Source organism: Onychostoma macrolepis, chromosome 03 (genome assembly GCF_012432095.1).
Source record: "Onychostoma macrolepis isolate SWU-2019 chromosome 03, ASM1243209v1, whole genome shotgun sequence".
NCBI lineage: Eukaryota > Metazoa > Chordata > Actinopteri > Cypriniformes > Cyprinidae > Onychostoma > Onychostoma macrolepis.
The window spans coordinates 48,001,398-48,008,117 of record NC_081157.1 but is presented as its reverse complement, the minus strand read 5'-3'; positions in this window follow the sequence as shown (position 1 = coordinate 48,008,117).

The window sequence follows — 6,720 nt, the reverse complement described above, 5'->3', positions numbered from 1 at the left end:
AAAGAAACCTTACGACACATATGAGAGTTCATACCGGAGAGAAGCTGTTCATTTGTGATCAGTGTGGGAAGAGTTTTGGATACTCCGCAAACCTTAAGGATCACATGAACATCCACACTAGAGAGAAGCAGCACACATGTGATCAGTGCGGCAAAACATTTTTGTGGGCTTCAGTTCTGAAGAAACACCTGAGATTTCATACAAAGGAGAAGCCACATTCATGTTATTTGTGTGGAAAGAGTTTTTCACAGCTACAAAATTTAAAAGTACATCAGAAAATACATACTGGTGTGAGAGAGTACATGTGCTTTGAGTGTGAAAAGACTTTTACTTCAGCAAAGTGTTTAAAACAGCACCAGAGGATTCACTCTGGAGAAAAACCTTATAAGTGTTCACACTGTGACAAGAGATTCAGTGATTCAGGAGACCTGAAAAGACACGAGAGGATCCACACTGGAGAGAAACCTTATATGTGCTCACTATGCGATATGAAATTCAGTGCTTCAGGACAGCTGAAAAGACACGAGAGGATTCACACTGGAGAGAAACCGTATCACTGCACTGAATGTGGGAAGCGTTTCAATCATTTATCTTCTCTACACAGTCATAAAAAAAACTATCACAGTAAGTAGATCATCTTAAGATCCAGCACTTTCAGGTCTGATGCCGCGTCCTCATTAAATGTGGCACAATAATGCATCAAGCAATAAAATATCATCTGGATAAATCTGTCCTAACCAGACATTACAAGCAACATGACAAAGAAACATTATATAAAGTTTTCACAGTGAATAAAGTTCATCTTCATCTTCAAAACCAGTAGATTCAACTGAGATTCAGATCAACTCAACGATGGAGTTCCTCCCCAAAGAACTGTCAAAAAATTGTATTATTGTGCTTTCTTATGATTTTCATATTATGTTCAATTGTCTTATAATGAATATGTATCAGTTGTAGTTTGTTTACTCTTTCGTGAAGGGAAAGTAGAAGTTTTTTGCAAACCGTTCTTGTTCAGGACACTGTTTCTTGTTCAACACTTAAGAGAGACTGAGATTTAATGTTAATTTGAGATTTAATGTTAATTTGAGTTATTCTTCCACTTAATATGTATTTAGGAAACGCAAATGCAAGATATACTGTCATGTAGCATTCTAATTGATCCTTATTTGCTTCTTTTGTAAGTTGGAATGGATACCAGAGCCCAGTTTTAAATGAGCCCTGATAAATTACAAAAGACTGTTGTATCGATAAGCGGTAATGTTAACTGTTCTGCTTTTGGTGCTGGGGAAATTAAGGAAATACACTTACAATTTATCATTGGTTCATAAATGTTATCAAGCTAACTGTATCTTGCCAACCGTTTCTACATGCTGTTTAATCTAGTTTTATTTTCGATTGAGTTTGACTTCCGAGGATTATGAAAACAAGATGTCTGAGGTACAGCGATATTTTAGAGAAAATCTGATGTGTATTGAGGACTTTATGGCCGCCGCGTGCATGTGTCTGTTAAATCCATGTAGTAATCCATTATTATAAATTTACACTACTGATCTATAGTAGGTATTCCATATTGAATTAAGAGTAAATTGTACGATTTTAATGAGAAAACCACCTAACGAGTCAATGTTTTTATATCTGAAGTATCCATTCACATTCTTACAATGCAAACATGCTGCATGTAAAATGTTCTTTGTTTGTTGTTGGGAATTTCCCCTGCCTATTAAAAAATAAGTATAATTTTGGAGAGTATCCGCTGGATGCAAACGCATACGCTGTTTGCATCCAGCGGATATTCTCCAAAATGGCACTACGGTTGACGCAGAGGAGACGAATTGTTGACTTAAGTTGTTATTTTTGTTTTCTTTGCGTACAAAAAGTATTCTCGTAGCTTCGTAACATTACGATTGAATCACTGATGACAGATGGACTATTCTGACTATGTTTTTTATACTTTTCTGGGCCTTGACAGTGTAATTTTCTTGGCAGTCAATGGGACAGTCACAAGCCTCCCGGTTTTCATCCAAAATATTTTAAATTGTGTTCTGAAGACCAATGAACCTTTTACGGGTTTGGAACGACATGTGGGTAAGTGATTAATGACAAAAAATTATTTTTCTGGTGGAGCAACCCTTTAAGTTTTTTTTTTTTTTTTTTTTTTTAAATCACTTTATTAAACCTTCAAATAACAAACCGGCATTGTCATCTTTCCATTGTTACACACATTAAAAATAAATCAAAGCAGCATATATAAGAAACAAAATAATAATAATAAAATAAACATTAAAATAATACCAAAAGCAAATTATAACACAAATTAAATTGAGGGTTCATTCCCGAGGCTCCTTAAAAAGTCTTAAATTTACTTGTATCAAATTTAAGGTCATAAAAAGTCTTACAAGAAAGTTTTAATTATGATTTCAAGAGGTCTTAAATTTGGGTACAGACCAGAATTGCGATACAGCTTAATGTGAGGATTAAGGCTATGATTTTATTAAATAAATATGAGCGCTGCACGTTTCAGAGTCCGGTGCGGCGCTCCTTTGTGTTCTGCTGCTACCGGGGAAACAGTTCTGAAAGCGCCTCCTGCTGGCAGAGAATGAATGTGCATGTTCAATAAGGCCTATCCTTGAGTATTTTATTTTATTTATTGATTTATTTTTTCATTGAAAGGTATGTTGTTTGTTTTGTACATACTGTTCTTTTCTGTTTGTTATCTTTTAAACTGTATTCTTTATTATTATTGCAAAAAAAAAAAAAAAAAATGTTCAATAAGGCCGTTGTTGTGAGTAGCCCCAGAGTGCACCCTGGACGATTTAATTGGTTTATAATACAGCAGAGCTTATTGATGAAGATGTTTGCGCATGTGCATTCTTTTATATACGTTTTTATGAATGATCTACACCAGGGTTCCTCAAATCTTTCCCTGGAGGGCCAATCTGCAGCAGAGTTTAGCTCCAACCCTAATCAAACACACCTGAAGAAGCTAATCAGTGTCTTCAAGATCACTAGAAAGTTACAGGCAGGTGTGTTTGATTAGGGTTAGAGCCAAGCTCTGCAGGAGTGGGCCAGATTTGAGGATGCCTGATCTACGCTGTTTGGCTGTACTACAGAAATATTAAGTGCTAACAACATTGATTTTAGTTAGAATCAATTAGCAAATGTGTGTGTTTTTTATTTATTTATTTTTTTTTTACTTATTACGAATTAGTTGGATTAAGTTCCTATCCAACGCTTGGTGACGGCATCTCTGAATACTTCGGGCAGAACAGAGCTGTGTAATATGTGCGGCTCACGAATTAAGTCTGGGGAACAAATTCTTAATTCGTGGCCATGATATAGTCCTACCTATGCTATTGCACGTTAAATGAAGTCAGATATTATTGCACTTTTCACAGTACACCAAGCAGACATACTTAAACATTGAGCAGTTTTGGGCGATGTTGATAAAAATGATCCACCGTTTGAGATTTAGCTGTTTTGTATAATGTATATTTATATGTAGTCTATATTCTTTATTTTAGGATCGGTGGATAAGCAAAAACTTAGGATATGATGATAATTCACTGTAGTTCAATAAGACATAGGACAAACCTGCAAATGGTTTTATTTTAAAGAACAACTGCGGTGACAAATAAGACAATAATACCAAATAGCCCATCAGCGTGAACTGGGGTTTTATGTGTGGATAATGGAAATAAAAACCTTGCTGAAACAATTTTTTTTTTTTTTTTTTTTTTGCATATAGGCAAAAAATGTAATAATGTTTACTAAAACAGCTGTTATTAAATCTGACCTACAACAAATATTATTATTAATGTGCTTTAGTGCGTAAGCAATAAATGTTCATATATTTTCTCTGCAACATTTTTAATTATACTTTTATAGGTTATATGCACAAATTAAATTACTGGTTTTGTGGCTCAATCCTTTAAAAAGAACCAGGAATCACTGTACTATATTAGGCCTACTGATTTTAGATTTTTAGTGGTTATTATAGTCTTTAATAAATAAAAAATAAAAATTGTAATCACAGAGAAGGTCTCTTTTACTCATTAAAAGTGCTCACATACCTATTGCACAGATTTACAGCAGTGATTTAATATTCGATAGTTATGCAGGTGTATATGGCAACAACGATCGAGTGTTAATAACTGAATATAAATTCATCCCGTACACAGATTATAACACGCACACACAATGAGGGTGTGGATACATAAATAATTGGATTTTTAATATCTGATGTCACGGACACTTATTTACTATAAGATAGGAACCTTTAAAAACTGTAAGAGAATCATTATAGGCTCAAATATTTTATTAAGATATAAACAAGGAAACATTGAGCTTGCTGTGAAAACATTTTATTAGCACTTTATAACCAACAAGTATGTGACGCATTGAGCAACGTACTGTAGGCTATAACTCATCTCTTTAAACAACAACAAAAAACAGTTGTACTTTAAAATGTAAAATCAGCCGCTTATGTTCGTGTTTGTCCATTTCTAAAATACAGTAAATTACCGTCATTTGCATATAAAATCCCAATTTAGTGCTGATCTGCAGCCTGCCGATCCTCAAGGAAAAATGAATGAAGCGCTATTCAGCCTGAAGAACCCGCAGGTGCCGTCATGAAGAGTTTATTTGTAAACAATGACTTCATCTGACTAAAATTACCATGGATACTAAACAGATTATAATTAAAATAGGCCTATGATTCTAGAGTTAGCACATAATATTTCTGTAATATGGCAAAATCAATTACAAAATCATTCACAAAGGAATGTGCATGCTCGGGTCTACACCAATAAGATTTGGTGGTGCAAGAATTGAGCCTTGTGGGACTCTGCATGTCATGGACGTCCACTTAGACTTATGCTCTCCTATACTCACATAATAACGTCTCCCTTCTAAGTATGACCTGAACCATTTGAGTACCATCCCAGAAAGCCCGATCCAGTTTTCCAGTCTCTCTAGAAGTATGTTATGATCAACAGTGTCAAACGCAGCACTAAGATCTAGTAGTACCAGAACTGATATTTTGCCTGAATCAGAATTGAAGCGAATATCATTTATTATCTTAATAACCGCGGTTTCTGTGCTATGATGTGCTCGGAAACCAGATTGAAAATTGTCCAGGTATCCATTTAAGTTTAAGTAGTTGTTCAGCTGATTAAAAACTACCTTTTCAATAATCTTACCTATGAACGGAAGATTTGATATTGGTCTATAGTTGCTCAACATGGTGTTATGAAGATTGCGCTTTTTCAGAAGGGGCTTAACGACTGCAGTTTTCAGGGAGTTTGGAAAAGTCCCAGAAAGAAGTGAGGCGTTCACCACTTCTAAGAGATCTGCTTCTAAACAGTTAAGCACACTTTTGAAAAAAGATGTGGGAAGTGTGTCAAGACAGCAGGTTGATGATTTAAGGTGCTGTACTATTTCTTCCAAAATTTTGCTATCAATTGCTTCAAAAACGGACAGTCACTTCTTTTTGAGATTGCGGTCGAATCTGTGTGACCTCTGCATAACTTGAGGATGTGCCAATCTCCTTTCTGACATTATTGATCTCAGAAAAGAAGGAAGCAAACTCATTGCATTTACTGTCGGAGAGTATTTCACTGGGAATCTGACTTGGGGGGTTTGTTAGTCTCTCAACAGTAGCAAAAAGAGTGTGAGAGTTGTTTAAGTTACTGTTTATAAGGTTTGAGAAGAAGGTCTGTCTAGCTGTGGCTAATTCCACATTGAAAGCATGAAGGCTGTCTTTATAGATGCTATAGTGAATTTCAAGTTTCGTCTTTCGCCACATCCGCTCAGCTTTTCTGCATTGACTTTTCATACTCTGAACTGCTGTTGATTTTCTCCAAGATGATTTTTGTCTGCCAGTCTTCTTGCTGATTTTTTTCAGGAGCAATATCATCAATAACATTCTTAACTTTTGAGTTAAATGAATCCAGGAGAAGATCAACAGAGTCTGCAGAAATGCTTGGTGTTAAAGATATAGACTTCATAAATAGCGCACTAGTGTTCTCATTAATGCATCTCTTTCTGACAGAGACAGATCTAGATTCAGTGGTAACAGAGATCAATATATCAAAGAAAATACAGAAGTGATCAGATAGTGCTACATCCTTAACAACAATGGATGAAATGTTTAGACCTTTACTGATGAGTAAATCTAGAGTGTGTCCACGATTGTGTGTGGGTTCATGCACATGCTGAATCAGGTCAAAAGTGTTTAAAACAGTTATAATTTCTTTTGCAGTTTTGATTTCTGCATTATCTATGTGAATATTAAAATCCCCTGCAATAGTAAAACAGTCAAACTCTGAGGAAATCATCGATAACAGTTCTGTGAACTCGTCCACAAAGGCTGGAGAGTATTTTGGAGGCCTGTAAATAATGATAAACAGAATGCGTGGAGCACCTTTCAGCACAATACCTAGATATTCAAAAGACAAATACTGACCAAACGACACTTGCTTGCATTGATAAACATCTTTAAATAGAGCAGCTACACCTCCACCTCTCCTAACAGTCCTGCAGACACTTGTAAAGTTAAAGTTAGGAGGGGCTGTTTCATTGAGGACTGTTGCACTGCAGCTGTCTTCTAGCCATATTTCATTTAGAAAAATAAAATCCAGGTTGTTTGTGGTTATAAAATCATTGATCAGAAATTATTTATTTTTTAGGGAGCGAATGTTTAAAAATGCTAACTTGATGGAA